This window comes from Octopus bimaculoides, chromosome 7 (genome assembly GCF_001194135.2).
Source record: "Octopus bimaculoides isolate UCB-OBI-ISO-001 chromosome 7, ASM119413v2, whole genome shotgun sequence".
NCBI lineage: Eukaryota > Metazoa > Mollusca > Cephalopoda > Octopoda > Octopodidae > Octopus > Octopus bimaculoides.
Window position 1 is genome coordinate 11,302,489 of NC_068987.1, and position 17,087 is coordinate 11,319,575.

The window sequence follows — 17,087 nt, forward strand, 5'->3', positions numbered from 1 at the left end:
TGTGTGTGTGTGTGTGTATTCATATGGTGGGCTCTCACCGTTTCCGTCTACCAAATTCTAGTCACAAGGTATGAGCCAAACCTTGTGAGTCATTTCATTTTAAAATATCTTTTGAAAATTTTTACAATTTTCATCTTTAACAAACTACCATATAACAAAAAATTTTTTTTTTTTTGAGAAATTGTAAAGAAATTTGATGTTTAGCTTTCCTCGTTCTCTCTTTCTCTCTCTCTCTCTCTCTCTCTCTGTCTCTCTCTCAAGTCAACACTATCATTTTCACAGGTTATTCTTCATTGACTTAATATCAGATTGTTAAAATCTCGTTCTATCAATAGTTCATTTCCATCAGATCAATGATCTCACCTATTAGCTATCATTGCCTGATCAATATTACATCATAAAGTAAATAAATAAATAAATAAATAAACAAAAAAAAAAAAACAAATAATAGAAACTGGAGAAAAATGTTGCTATGTAACCACTATTAATTAGGATGTAATCATTTATTTTCTAACAAATGAGTTTTGTTGTATCTGTTAACAACGAAAATCTGACCACTGGCTGGTTATTTTTTATCGTTTACTTGCTTTAGTCATTAGACTGTGGCCATGCTGGAGCACTGCCTTGAAATTCTTGAATTTTGAGTCAAATGAATCAAACCCAGTGCTTTTCCTTTTCTCTCTTTTTGTTAATCCTGGTTCTTATTCTATTAATCTCTTTTGCCAAACTGCTAAGTCACGTGGACGTAAACAGACTAACACCGGTTGTCAAGCCGGTCATGGTGGGATGAGGACAGAAACATACACACACACACACACACACACACACACACACACACACACACACATATTTCACGGGCTTTTTATTTAGTTTCCGTCTATCAAATCCACTCGCAAGGTTTTGGTTGTCCAAGGTGCCATGCCGTGGAATTGAATCCAGAACCATGTACTCAAGAAGCAAGCTTCTTACCACACAGCCATGCCTACGAAGCTCTTCTGAATTTCATTTTAACTCGATAATAAAACTATATTCCTCTGGGTAGTGAACAATATTAGGAATGAACAAACAAATCAAATTGAATCTTGTACAATTGTTTAAGGGGATCAATTTGTTCAACTAAACTGTTTAACTCTTTTGTAACCAACCCAGCTGAAACCACCTCTGGCTCTGAGTACAAATGTTTTGTTTTCATAAGTTCTGAATTAAAATCTTCCACCAAACCTTAGTCACAATTTATGTTCCTAACACTAGCGTAATGATAACTAAGTTATTTTACTAAATTCTTTGTTATATTTAAAATTAATTGAAAGAAACACAATGTGTGTGTGGCCTAATGGTTAGGATGTTGGACACACGATCGTGAGATTGTGGTTTCAATTTTTAGACTGGGTGGTGTGTTGTGTTCTTGAGCAGAACACTTCATCCCATGTTGCTCTGCAATCACTTTGACACACGACGCATGGCACACAGTGCACCTATTCAGACAACCTCGACTTGATGGAGAGAGTGAACTAATGCGTGGCATGAACATTTGATCACTATAAGCAAATCGTTTGTGCAAGTCATTCAGCAAAAGCTGAATGCTCATTCATTGTCTCCAAAGGGAGAGTCCATTATATATACATATGTATATATATAAATATATAGTTTTAGGGAAAAGTACCAAGGTTCATGATCTCATCGCTGAAAATCCACTGTCACATATAGAAAAATTAATAATTAAAAGCACAATAAATAAGTATAATATAATACAAAGCAAATATCATAAGATAATGATAATAAGATGAGTCATTTTAACATCCATTTTTCCTTGCATGTAAGGGCTGGACAGAATTTTCGTTAAAAGTGGATTTTCTATGCCCTTCTTGTCACCCCCTCCACCTGTTTCCAAGACCACCAGATAAGCACCTGTGGGGATATCTGTTTCATGACTGCATACAATTTTTGCCGGTACTATATTCAATTGAGAAATCATCAAAGATCGAGGTCCTTGTGTTTGTAGCAATTTTGGGGAGTTTTAATTGTGTTGTTTCTTAAACAAAGAGAGTGTAATGTACAGGAGTCTTTTGTTGGTGAGTGTAATGATTGAATCATCGTCCTGTTGAAAGGGATTTGGTTGGCTGTCTTGTCATTGAAGAAAGTTTTCGATATCTCTGTTTGGAAGCTATGAATGAAGTGCTTGTGTGATGTATCAAAGTTACATATGAGTGGTGGTTGTGTGTCAGAGATTAAGGAGCTAAAGTTATTGATCTCGTCTTTAAGAGTTGTGCAAATTACTTCACTGCACTTCATGCAAGCAATATTTTGTATATGTGTATATATGTATATCTTCTACATGTTTCAATCATTTGACTGTGGCCATGCTGAGGCACCACTTTGAAGGGTTTTAGTCGAACAAATTGACCCTAAGACTTATTTTTCGAAGCCTAGTACTAATTCCATCAGTCGCTTTTGCCGAACTGCTAAGTTACAGGGACGTAAACACACTATCACCAGTTGTCAAATGGTGGTGAGGAACAAACACAGACAGAGAGAGAGACACACACACATACATATGTGATGGGCTTCTTTCAGTTTCTGTCTACCAAATCCACTTTCAAGGCTTTGGTTAGCCTGAGGCTATAGTAGAAGACACTTGCCTAGAGTGCCACGCAGTGGGAATGAACCTGGAACCATGTGGTTCCAGGTTGTTGTTATTAAATCAGATGTTTAGCATAAAGTGGTCCAGTTTACTACTTTCAAATTTATGGAAGATAATCAGTTTTTGTATTAACTATTTTATTTTCTTTGATTTAGTGGTTGTGTGGTTTAGAAGCTTGCTTCTCAACCATGCAATCTCGGGTTCAGTTTCAGTGTGCTGCACCTTGGACAAGTGCTTATTGTAGCCTTGGGCCCACCAAAGCCTTGTGAGTGGATTTGGTTGACAGAAACTTAAAAAAAAAGCCCATTGTATGTGTCTTATCTTTCACCTTTTGTTTGTTTCAGTCTTTAGACTGCGGCCATGCTGGGGCACCGTCTTGAATTTTTAGCCAAATGAATCAACCCCAATACTTCTTTTTTAAACCTGGTACCAATTCTGGGGTTCTCTTTTGCCCCGCTTGTTTTGACCTGTAATGATTGCAGATGAGCATTGCTGGCACACAAGTGGTGTTTGCTTGTTTCTAGTATATCTGGCCACAGGAGCAGATATTAAATTTGCTTGGAGCCAAAAGTCATTGAAAGAAAATCTGCCTCAACAAATTCCATCTGACCCATGCAAGCATGGAAAAGTAGGCATTAAACTTATGAAGGGAACTATGGGGTGATGTTCTTTTATTCTTTTATTAGTTTCAGCTCAAGGGTTGTGGCCATACTGGGGCATTGCCAACTAGTGCTGCCACACCTCAATAAACCCTTTAGCATTTAAACCTGCCATATCCAGCCAAAATATTCTTTTCTACTCTAGGTACAAGGCTTGAAACTTTTGGAGAAGGGAGCAGTTGATTAGATCAACCCAGTATGCAACTAGTACTTTATTTATCGACCCCAAAAGAATAAAAGGCAAAGTCAGCCTCGGTAGAATTTGAACTCAGAACGTAAAGACAAACGAAATACCGCTAAGCATTTTGCCTGGTGTGCTAACATTTCTGCCATCTTGCCACTTTATCCAGCCAAAATATTCTGCCTGCTTTATATTCAAACTGGCCAGTTCCTATCACTCACACATATCCAACAATGTCAGTGTAAAAATAAACAGTCACATCATTGAAATCCCAAAGCTGTGAGGTTGTGCATGACTAATTCAAAACAATGTGAATGGATAAGTTCTACAGAGTAGTCTGAATGCTAAGGGGTTAATCCTCTTTAAATATTTGGTGAATGTAGAAGTTTGATGTTGCTGCCCTCTTTCCCAACTGTGAAGTCGACTCCTCTGGAACTCTCAACAGTAGGAGATTTAGTTTCCTTCTGAAGACATGTACATCCTTCAGGAATATATTGAACTGCTGTGGGCCCTCAAATCCCATGCATATGAATCACTTAGACATTAGAAGTGACAGTGGATAAAACCAATTCGGTTTTTTGTTAGTTAAAGCTTACCGAACATGGAACTTTCCTAATTTCAATTACAGCACAGATTCTGCTTGAGCCAAATAATAATGTAAATAGTAATAATAATAATAATAATAATAATAATAATAATACTTGAATACAGTTATCGGTTCCGCGTCTATTATTTGCCACTGAAAGCAATCTAGGGAGATTGTGTTCTTGATCGTATGGTATTGATTTCCAGATCTCTTGGGGTGGTTAGCATAAACTGATATAATTTCCTTTTGCCTCTTCCAGGACCTGAAGAGATGAACTCATTGCTGTAAATATTTAATGAAACACTAAGAATAGAGAAATTTCTATGCCATTGAGTGCATCTCTGTGTGATTGCTTGATCTACTAGATTTAGCAGCCAAATCTCTCTTGAATCTTATTCTACCATTTTAAGCCTTTAACATTCAGATTACTCTGTCAAATGTAATGCTTATTTATTCACATTGTTTTGAATTAATTATGCATTATCTTACAGCTTTGAAATCTTCATGATATGATTGTCTGTGTTTAGAATGATATTGTAGGGAAGGTGTGAAAGGCTGGATTTGGCCAATTTGAACAAAAGTAGGTAGATTATTTAGGCTGGATGAAACTTTTGACCCTTTATCATTTAGATTAATCTCTCAAATGTAATGCTTATTTATTCATTGTTTTGAATTTATTATGCATTATCTCATAGCTTCAAAATTTCACTGGTCTGATTATGTTTAGAAAAACATTGATGTTTAGCCAAACGGTCACCGCTTTTAGTAGTCCGTAAATGTGCCTGGTAGTTGAGCGTGTGATGCTTGGCTAAATTAAATCTTCTTCAGGTTTGGAAGGTAGGTTGGTCGCTTGATTGGTCCAAAACGAAACAACATGGAGGCTACGGTGGTGCTAGTAGTGTGCGCGAGAATGCCTCCAAGAAGGCCATGTTGTGTGTTCTGTCCGCTCGCTCATTGAGACAACTTGCTGAGTAGCTAACATTGATGTGAGTGAAAGAACTACGTGCCCAGAGAGTTCTAAAGTGAAAGAAGAAAGACTCTCTAGTGAGAAATGGCAACTATCATGCTTTTTATACAAATGCCAAACTGGAAGCAGATGGAAACGTTCCATTCTAACCAATCATGGAGAACGACACAAAAGGTGCAACCACACAAAGTCGACTGAGCCAACTTTGAAATGAAGACATGTGTATTTGCATGTAAGCCATATCAAACAAACACAGAGCTGCTACAGATGGATATGTGAAAAGCCAGACCCAACAGTTTGAGCATAAAACAGAATATTTGGGGCCAGATATGGCCAGTTAAAATGCTTAAGAGCTTGCGTGTTAAGTTTCTGAATTACTCTTAAAGATGCATGGAAGCTGTTCAGCATCTGCTGTTAGGCTTGGATTCTAAGAAAACATTTCGTATATTTCTCTCTCTAGTAAGAAGACTTCATATTTATAGTTCTTTCATATGGATATAACTTGGTTAATTAACAGGTTTTGGTTTCAGAGTACCATTCACAGTTCTTTCATTGATTAGTTATTTTAGGATTAATTGAAAAGCGCATTCAAACTCCAAGCAAGCTTAATTTTTAAACTTATGTATATATTTATGTATATATATATTTACACACACACACACATTTTATGTTTTTGTTTAAAATTCCTAAAGCTATATGCAGAACTATATTTTGCTGTATTTGTCATATTCAATATACCATAAATAATTTTATTTATTTATCGTTACCTTATAAATATAGAATTTCTTTTCAGTTCTTCAAAATATTTTAAATGTAACTTAGAGCTTTACTTAGATTAATTACATCTACACAAAGTTTCAGGAAATATCTTTGAAGTTACATTTTCACCTTTCTCTTTACGTTTTACATAAAGAAAGTGTGTAGTTATAATTCCCCAAACAAGCAAACTATGTTTGAATAGTGTAAGAATTCAAAGTAATATATTTTACCAAACCTTTAAAACTTTGTTTGTTTAGGAGCTATGCTTTTAAGTTTTAGCATTCAAATTACTTTATCAAATGTAATTCTTATTCATTCACATTGTTTTAAAGTATTATGCGTTATCTCATAGCTTCAAGATTTTGATGATGTGATTGCTTAGTTTTAGAAGGGCATTGCCGGGTGGGTGTGAGCAGTTGGATCTAGCTAGTGTGAACATATAACAGGTAAAAATATCTGGGCCGGATATGGCTGGTTTCAATGCTAAAGAGTTATGCATACAGAATTTTTTAGTTGAGTTAACATGGTTGCATCTAGTGTAGTTTACCAGGGTTCTACTATGGTTAAAATTGGCTTATTGTATCATCCCTTGGGAGATCTAAAGAGCAAACATTATGGCCCTTTCCAGTTCTGTTGATTTAGTATAATTTAATCTGTATGTAAACTATTTTTATATTTAATTAAGGAGGTGCAGGTGTAGTTCTGTAGTTAAGAAGCTTGCTTACCAACCATGTTGTCCCCAGTTCAGTCCCACTGCATGGCACCTTGTGCAAATGTCTTGTGCTAGAGCCCCAGGTATCCAAAGCCTTGTGAGTGGATTTTGTTTAAAAGAAACCAAAAGAAGCTCATTATGTGTGTGTGTGTTTACCCTTGAGCACCATCAGCATACAAACAAGATTGTTTGTTTCCAGTCTTTTGTGAAAAGCTTGTCTAACCATGGGAAATATTACCTTACTTGGGAAATGGATGAGGGTTGGTGACAGGAAGAGCATCCAACTGTAGATAATTTGCCTCAACAAATTCTGTCTGACCCATGCAAGTATATTAAGTAATAAAGATGAATGAATGATGATGGAATAACTTTATTTCTTCATTTACTATTACTACTGCTCATTCTCTAGCGTCTGTATAAAATGGATTATAGCTTATAAATCGAGTCTCTAAAGTAACACATTATGCTCTGCTATGGCGGAGGTATTGTTTTCAGTTGTGTTTGTTTGTTTGTCCATGGACAAGATGTCTCAAGAACTGCTGGATGGATTTGGATAACACTTTCAGGGATGTTTGGCATGAACTGATTATATTTTGGGATTGATCCAGTACCAGACAAGGATTCTGGATTATTTTTGATGTTATTCTACTTAATTTTTGATAGCGGCTGGCGTCATTTTTAGTATTTTCGTTTGTGAGAGCAGTCGAGTTTATTTCAGATATTCTCATTTTAAAAATCTTCTCTCGCTAATCATTGAGAGGACGCTGGTGTTGTCTCGGCAGAGGTTTGTACTCTCTGAGTGCTCATGTTACTATTACCTTTCAAATGGCACTTTAGGACTTAGTTGATACCTTAGGTGTGTATAGTTCAATTTAGAATCAGAACATCTATTTTCTTTGGCAGGAGACCTAAATTTTAATGAATGTACATAATTTGAAAACATTTGATTTACACGTCTTATATTATTTATTTTTTTCCTTTATAATTCAATTTATTTTTTACTTTGTTTCAGCAGCAGTCAAAATGTGGGCCTGTGCTATTTAAATTTAAACTTAATAATTCTTCAAAATCAAGAAATCAACTCTTAAATTGGATTTTACCTGAGTGTGTCTGCGTTTTGCGGAGGGCTCTGGCAACATAGTGGTAAGTCTATTATTATTATTATTATTATTATTATCATTATTTTTCCATCAAGGTCAATGTAATCAACTACCCTTCCCCTCAAAATTTCAGGCCATATACCTATAGTAGAAAGGATTATTATTATTATTGTTATTATTAGTAGTAGTAGTACTAAGAAGGTGGTAAACTGGCAGAATTGTTAGCACACCAGGCGAGAGGCTTAGCAACATTTTTGCCTGCCTTCATGTATCTGAGTTCAAATCCTGCCATGGTCAACTTTGCCTTTTATCCTTTCGGGGTCGATAAATTAAGTATCAGTTGCATACTGGGGCCAATCTGATCGACTGGCTCCCCCCCCCCCCGAATTTTGGGCCTTGTGCCTAAAGTAGAGAAGATTATTATTATTATTATTATGCTTACATTTTGAAGGCAAGGCAGAGAATTAAACTAGATCCTTGTGGGCTAAATTAGAGTTCTCCTTTCAGAGACAGCTCTGTTTGCTTCCAAGAAAGGATTCCTAACTCTGCTTGCCTTGAAACTCAGTAAAAAAAAAAAAAAAACTTCTATCTTAATTTGGTAGTTTTGCAAAGCAATTATTATTTATACTGAATTCAAACAAGAAATAGTTTTGGAGAAATATTTCAGCATATATTTTGTCTCAGCTTTAAATTTTAAGTTTAACCATATAAAAAAAATTTAACGAAGCGTAATTACATAATAATAATAATTACAATATTATTTTGCTTTTGTTTTGTTTTACTCTGAGGCATTGAGAATAAACAGTATAATTTGAAATTAATTTTACTTTTTGATATATATTGTTGTTGTTGGTGTTACTATTACTACTACTACTACATTTTACGCAAAAAGAAAATTATGCTAAATGAATACATAGTTGCTGTTACCATTCAAATATCTTTTATTACTATGTCACGATTGCAGAAAAAGAAAAAAAAAAAGTCAAGTTTTCCTGTAACGAACTGTTTTTAGTCATGAAAGGGTTAAAAGTTAGAATTTGTCTTTTGGTATCTTTATTTTTTTTTGATTGCTGTACATAACTGTTAGATTTAGATGGTAACCTTTTGTAGGTATGAAATATCAGTTTGTAAGACTTACAAATAATTTGTGCCTCAAAGTACCCCTAACATCAATAAGACCATTGTGTTTATCAATATATATATATCATCTGTAAGGCGATGAGCTGGCAGAACTGTTAGCATACAGGAAGAAATGCTTAGTGGCATTTCATCCATCTTAACGTTCTGAGTTCAAATTCTGCCAAGGTCGACTTTGACTTTCACCCTTTCAGGGGCGATAAAACAAGTACCAGTTGAGCTCTGGGGTTAATTCAATGAACCATCCTATCCCCCTCCCCTCCAAAAGTTCATGTCTTGTGCCTATAGTAGAAAGGAATAGATATATTACCCTGAAAAGAAAATGCGTTCTCCAGAGGTGAAATACGATATTCATGTTCTGAGCTGCCAAAATGAATTAAAATTGAATATGTACATCATTTTAATTTTTTGTTGTTCTACATTTTAATTAATTATCTATTTGGCTGGCATCAGCATACATCAGTAAATAATTTGCTTAGTGAATTCTCTGAACAAGAATCACCCTTCTTTTTTAACCCTTTAGCATTCAGATCTCTATTGCTTATTTATTCATATTGTTTTGAATTAATCACATATTTTGTAGCTTCATGAGTTCAATGGTGTGTTTGTATACTTTTACAATGGCATTCTAGTTTAGGTGTGAGAAGTTGGCTCTGGCCAGTTTTGACATAAAACTGGTAGAATATTTGGGCCGGATTAAATGCCAAAGGGTTAAATACATTGATCTGAGGGAAACTTTCACTGAAGAGATACAACCAGGTCGAAACAGCAGTGTGTCATAGTCCTCTTTCTGAAAGCAGTTTTTCTCTAAAGGCAAAACACAACAGCAGTTAACATATTCACATTCTTGTTGCAACCTATCTTTTGAATTTCATAGATACACAAACGTTGAAAGTTACTGCTTAGCTCACTCTTTCTTTTTTCTTTATCAGCTCGTAAAAAAAAAACCATGCTTACTTTTGAAATGTTGTGTTTGTGGAAGGTATAGACTAATTTCTGCCAACATAATTAGCATACATCTATGCAAATAACATTGGCAGTTTATTATTCTCCATCAATACAATGTTGATAATAGTAACAGCAGCACTGACCATTGATTTAGACATGTACTTTATTTGAACAAAGGAAAAACTGCCTGCAGTTTATTAGCCCTGATCTTTTATTTAGCAGGCAAGATCTAGTGTCACAATGAGGACAGCTGAGTGGAACGCTTCCGACAGATGCTGTCTGTTGTCTTGTTATTGTTACTGTAGCCATCATCCACCTGGCCCTCTTTGCTTGATATCAGACCAATGCATGCATGTGGATAGCTTACTGAGTGATTGAGAGTAAAGCATATTGATTCAGTACAAATAACACGAACTGGCTTCGTCTGGATGCTGTAGATACATACATACTATCATGTTTAACCTGACCTAAGTTTTGCTTATGGATTATCGCTGGGAAACAGAACAGGATGTTTCGAACATTAATTACATTAAGGTGAAGTTGAGCAATGTTTTAAGTGACGGCACACAATATAAAATATTTCAGAAGACATTGAAGAAATAGTGCTGGGGACTGCACCAAAGGGCTGGCAACGGGTGTAACGTAAGCAGTGTTTTGGTCAAGTGAGAGGGTGATAATGTCCGTGGCTTTGCAAACTGGGGTTGATGTGGTTGATGTTCAAGGGGGCGGGTAGAAGAGAAGAGCGTCAATAAGACATAAAGAAGGGTACCAAGTGCTTGCAACAGAAAAGTACCCAAGGAACATGATGCGGCAGTGGTGGTGGTGGTGGTGGTGGTTATTAAAGAAACTAAAGCAGAGATAATTTACTTTGTGTATTTTGTTTATTGATTTCGTTAGAGCAGAGTGAACAATGGTGTCACGATCATGAGAGAGCCAGTTACTCGACCTGCTGAAAGTGGCAGCAAACATTCTTTCAAATTGAAACACACTATTTGTAAAACATATGAAAATCTTTAGTCTGTATATAAGTAAGTACAGGGTGTGGCAGAAATAGCTCCCACGTTTTAAACTTTCACCTATGTGCTGCTAATGAACTTATGCAAGTGCCAATGATGTTTACATTTAGCTAATGAACAAAGACTAACCCATCGTTTAAACAATGGTAAAATTAATTTTTCATAAATGTTGTTTTCTTTTTCCTTCTGTCAACCTTTCAAATGTGGGAGGTATTTCTGCCGCACCTTGTATGCGCGCGCGCGCACACACACACACACACGATGTGTGTGTGTGTGTGTGTGTGTGTGTGTTTGTAAAATACTACTATAAACCATTCTCAATGTAGAGATGACTGTATTATACAATGTATTTTTGTCAACGTAGCATAGGACTAGAACAACATTATGATCTATATATATATATATATATATATATATATATATATATATATATATTCAGCTATTGAAATTATACTATACACTTGTCTCTCTGTCTCCCTTACCTGTGTGTGTGTGTGTGGGTACACACACACACACATTATAATTTCCTTCACTGGTTTCATTTGTTGGAATGCTGTGCCATACTGGGGCACACCTTAAAAGATCTAATCAATTATATTGAACCAAGTACATGTTTCTATTATTGATGGTTTCTTTTTGCTGAAGCACTGTGAAACATAAAAGGTACAAGGTAGATATAGGCACTGACATTCATGCATAGATACTATATATATATATATATATATATATATTCACGCACACACACCATACATATTTACATTTGTACAACACATATGTACAAATATATATATATATATATATTTGCACAGCAAATATACATAGATGTATACATTCATACAACATATATACATCCATGTATACATTTGTACAACAAATATATATCCATGTATGCATTTGTACAACATATATACATCCATGTATGCATCCGTACATATATACATCCATGTATACATCTGTACATTTATACACACTTAAACATATATATACATATATACACACGTGTGTGTGTGTGCTAAAATTCTGCAGTTTCTGTCTATCAAATTTGACTCACAAGGTATCGGCTACTTTAAGTCTATAATGGAAGACTAATTTAAGTTTCTGCTCTGTGGATAGAATTCCAAAGAACTCCATTGTTTAAAAAAAAAATCCATAACCTGTTTAATTTTACACACACACTGTGCATGAATGCAAGGATGTATATATGTATGTATGAACGTATACATGTATGTATATGTGTTGTACTAATGTATACATGTATGTACATGTGTTGTACGAATGTCATCATCATCATCATCATCGTTTAACGTCCGCTTTCCATGCTAGCATGGGTTGGACGATTTGACTGAGGACTGGTGAAACCGGATGGCAACACCAGGCTCCAGTGAATGTATACATATATATATATTATATGTTGTACGAATGTATACACACACATATATATATATATATATATATATATATATATGTTGTACGAATGTATACATATATATATATATATCATAAATATACAGGGATTAGCATTGAGTTGCTTCTCCAACATACTAATCCCTGTATATTTATGATGATAAATGGTTTTACCGATAAAGGTTTTTTCATACTGAACTACTTGGCAAAATTGTTAATTATTAACTCTATTATTAATTGACGATTCCCTCCCCTATATATATATATATATATATATATTGTACTAATGTATGCATGTATGTATATGTTGTACTAATGTATATATGTATGTATATATGATTGTATACATGTGTGTATATGTTTGAATGTATACATGTATGTATATATGTTGTACGATTGTATATATGACTGTGTATATATGTTGTTTGAATGTATGTATATATGTTATACGAATGTATACATGTATGTATATGTGTTGGACGAATGTATACATGTATATGTATGTATATATACACACATACACACATGTATATATGTTATTATTAAATCCAATCATGTTGATATATATTTATGTGTATGTATGTATGAGTATGTAAAATACATGTGTATTTATGTGTATTATATAAAAATGTATGATATCACCTTACTTTGAGCTGTGCGGATAATACCGGACTGACTTGGTGCTTCAATTTAAGTATCTAATTCAACTGAATCTTAATTATTTCTTAAATGTATAATATATACTTATATAACATCACCATCATCATTTAATGTCTGTTTTCCATGCTGGTATGGGTTGGATTGTTTGACAGGAGTTGGTGAGCTAGACAGTTGCACTGGGCTCCATTAGGTGTGTGTATGTATGTATGTATGTATCCATATATGTGGGTGTCCCTAAATGTGTTCAGGGTGTCCATAAATTACCATTACAACCTGAAAAATTCAGAAAGCAATTTGTTGTGCAGCAGTTGCATCACTTTCCAACAAGATGTTGCATTTTTCATTGGATGGGGTGGGGGGACTGTGAGTTCGAGAGTTTGGGTAATTTTTAGGCACCCTATATATCTATCTATACCCATATATTTTTCTTAGCTCATTTTGTTTAAATTATATAGATTATCGTGGCCATAAACTACACTCTCTGAGTGGTTGGCGTTAGGAAGGGCATCCAGCTGTAGAAACTCAGCCAAGTTTAGATTGGAGCCTGGTGTTGCCATCCGGTTTCACCAGTCCTCAGTCAAGTCGTCCAACCCATGCTAGCATGGAAAGCGGACGTTAAACGATGATGATGATGATGATGATGATGATAAATATGTTCCACTCTTTGATTAAATCCCTTGACTACTGGAGTTAGTAGTACTGGACAATTACCATGCTGATGAGGCTTATCAAGGCAGAAATATGTGTCCACAAGTGTCCTCTTATCTCCAAACAGTAAACCTTTCTTAATGTCCTGTCAACTTAGGAGAATTGTTTAATTTTTTAAGATTATTCTCCCCTTCTCACATAGAACTTGTTTTAATTACTCTTTGGTAATTATATATCCACTGGAGACAGAGATAATTTTAATAAATCAAGAATTTATGCTGTATGGCATTTGATATAATAAGTTTGGTTTAGGAAGCAAGATAAACAACTCTGATGTGTAGCAATAGTTATGAAACTTAAAATTCTCCTATTCCTCATTCTCAGATATCCATAGATTCTACTGTTATATTTTCACAGCTTGACGAAAAATATGTTTATTAAATATATCTTACGCGTTTTCCGCGTAGATATTTATTCAAACAATACTTTGTTGATGTCTTTGTTAATGAATTCCCGGGCATTCACCTTGTACCATGTAAACGACTTTATGCTGCTAATAGTTTGTTTACATTTTTATATAAGAAAATATGTTCAGCTAAACTTCTGCAACTCAGGAACGAGGGGAGCGACTCTTGATAAATTATTAACAAATATGAGAACTATATTAGCAAATTCTTTGCTTTCAACTACCAATGGTTCTTAGATCTAATCAGTTTGTCTTTCCACAGCTAGACTATATGTCCATTAAACATGTATATTGTTTCCATGCCCACATCTATTCAATACTACGTCAGTGCTTATATATATATATATATATATATATATAATTGTATATATTCTGTGTTAAATGAAGATATGAGGATGAGTTGAAATTCTGTAAATAATATAAGTTTGTTTGTATGTGTTCACCATATATTGGTTATAGTGAATAGTCTAATATTGGGGCATATAAGCTCTTGGCGCATGCTAATACCCATTTTTTCCATTGCGGGCTTATGTGTCCCAATATTAGACCATACACACACACACACACACAGAGTGAACATTTATAAGCAAGCTCACTCTTACTATTATTACAGAAGATGTATAGTTAAAATTATAATAATATTCAGGTATAAACCTTGTATGTTGTGTTAAACATGTCTACAGTCATTGGCTACCTGATGTCAACATCATATAGTGATGCATATTCTACTGGATTTACTTCTGAAAATATATATATGAACATGCATACTTACATACATACATATATATCTGTGGGTGTGTGTGATCATCACCATTGTTTACTATTTATTTTCCAAGCTGGTATGGGTTGGATGATTCAACAGGACTCTATGCCAATCTCCGATATCAGCTTTGGCGTGGCTTCTTTGGCTCGATATGCTTCCTAATGCCACCCACTTGACAGAGGGTACTGACTGCTTCTTGTGTGCATGTGTGGTTTTTGTGTGTATTTAAAAGTGGCAATAATTTTATATTCTAAAGACATAAACAATATAACAGATGTTGTTTCTGTTGAGAATAATGCTTGCTTTTTTTTGATAATATAATAATCTTTACTGCATATATATAAACACAAGAGCGTGTGTGTTTGTGCTATTAACATGTTATATCCTTTTTGTTAATATCTTTTTTGTTTTTGTAGTAAGTCATAAAGTTGTAAATTGGCAAAGTCATTAGAGCGCTGGATAGAATGGCTCCATGTGCTCTAAGTTCAAATCTCGCTGAGGTTGACTTTGCCTTTTACATTTTTGGGATCAGTAACAAAGTACCAACCTTGGGCATTGGATTGGCTGAACTGTTAGAGGATCAGGATTGCTGTCTTGTAGTATTTGATCCAGCTTTCTGCATTCTGCAAGCAAAAGCTGCAACAACATTGGGGCTAAATTGTAATCAATGACGGACTTTCCTTTAGATAAACATCAATGTTGTGGAGAAAGGTGAGATCTCTATGCATAGGCAGCTACCAATCTTCTTCAATTTTTATCTACCTGCTCAAGGAAAAAACACTTATATAGCTACTTCTGAATAGCTGTCACATCACATATTCAGTTGCAGTTCAACCCAGAGTTTTAGTGATAAACCAAACAGAACACTTGTAGTTCTTACCTATTACTTTAAGTCAATTGACAAATACTCCTTACATTATATTTTAGTTTCTTGGTAGATTACCTTTCTTAGGAAACAGTCACTTACAATCTCATTTTTGTGTTTTATTTGCAAGATTCTTGATGTGAACTTGTGTGTTGAAATATATTTTGTTGTATCTCAAGAGGGTTGCTCTGGTTCTATTTCACTTCTGTTATTGTTATTCATCATCATCATCATTATTATTATTAATATTATTAGTCAACTTGTTAACAGTTCAACCAATTAACTAATTGATTGTTTGATTAATCGTTCAGTCCGTGAGTTGATCAGCTAGGTTTGTCAAAGTCCTTTCGTCACCCATCCATGACCTCATCAATAACCTGTCCCGACCCTCCCGAGATACAACAAATTCTGTGATAAATTTTGATTTGATTACATGTATTACGATACACACTCATTATTTTCTTTCAACTGTTATGAACCAACCAAATTTACTTGGCCTGCTAGAAATAGCAGTCAAATCTCTATCAGTTCACACGTTACCATTTAAAAAAGAAAGGACACATTAGTCAATTTAGAATGCAATAGTCATTTCTAGAATGTTATGTCTTAGTCGCAATGATGTTCTCATCTCAATTGTTACTTTTCACTTAGTTTTGGCTATGTACCATCCAGCCTTCTTCAAGCTGTGATTACCATAGTATCTTGCCTACAAGCGATGTTGTTGGCACTCCATCGCTTACGACGTCTAGGGTTCCAGTTGATCCGATCAACGGAACAGCCTGCTCGTGAAATTAACGTGCAAGTGGCTGAGCACTCCACAGACACATGTACCCTTAACGTAGTTCTCGGGGATATTCAGTGTGACACAGTGTGACAAGGCTGACCCTTTGAATTACAGGCACAACAGAAACAGGAAGTAAGAGTGAGAGAAAGTTGTGGTGAAAGAGTACAATAGGGGTTGCCACCAGCCCCTGCCGGAGCCTCGTGGAGCTTTTAGGTGTTTTCGCTCAATAAACACTCACAACGCCCAGTCTAGGAATCGAAACCACGATCATATGACCGCGAGTCCGCTGCCCTAACCACTGGGCCATTGCGCCTCCACCTACTACAGGCATAGCACAGTCGATAAAGGCACTGGTTAATGCAGTGGAGTCACCTAGAGATTCTGAGTTCAATCCCAGGCAAGGTGAATAATAAGTCACCTGAAGAAGGCTAGAACATAAACAGCGAAAATGTAGGGAAAAAGCAACAACCAAGATGAGGAGACCTCTCTGACTAAATACATAATATAAAAATTCTTCATTTCAGAAATACAGAACTATATTGCTAGAATGTCTTTGATCCAAGGCCTGCACCAACCGTTTTGAAATGTAATCTTAGATTCGTTACTCAACAAATTCAGCAATCTCTACTCCTTCTTTCAATATTGTCTCATCTCATATGTGAAGTCCCTGTGTTTAATATCACATTGTCTTTCAACTACTTGTATTCTGGTCTTTCTTTAGTTTTTCACAATTGTGATACATTCTGCCACCACCACCACCACCACCACCACCACCACCACCAACTCAACAC

At 35.2% G+C, this 17,087-nt stretch overlaps 1 protein-coding gene across 23 annotated transcripts in view; it reads left to right on the plus strand.

Annotated features, from left to right (window-relative positions):
* LOC106882391 (trithorax group protein osa) overlaps positions 1-17,087 on the plus strand; it is a 656,478-nt gene that overhangs the window by 447,809 nt on the left and 191,582 nt on the right. For 19 of the 23 annotated variants that reach the window (XM_052969220.1, XM_052969219.1, XM_052969226.1 and 16 more), the window contains one exon: positions 7,521-7,648. The gene's annotated coding sequence lies outside the window, so the exon portion shown is untranslated. Of the gene's footprint in view, positions 1-7,517; positions 7,649-17,087 lie in introns of all 23 variants that reach the window. The other 4 variants (XM_052969227.1, XM_052969228.1, XM_052969233.1 and 1 more) reach the window with 1 other exon arrangement.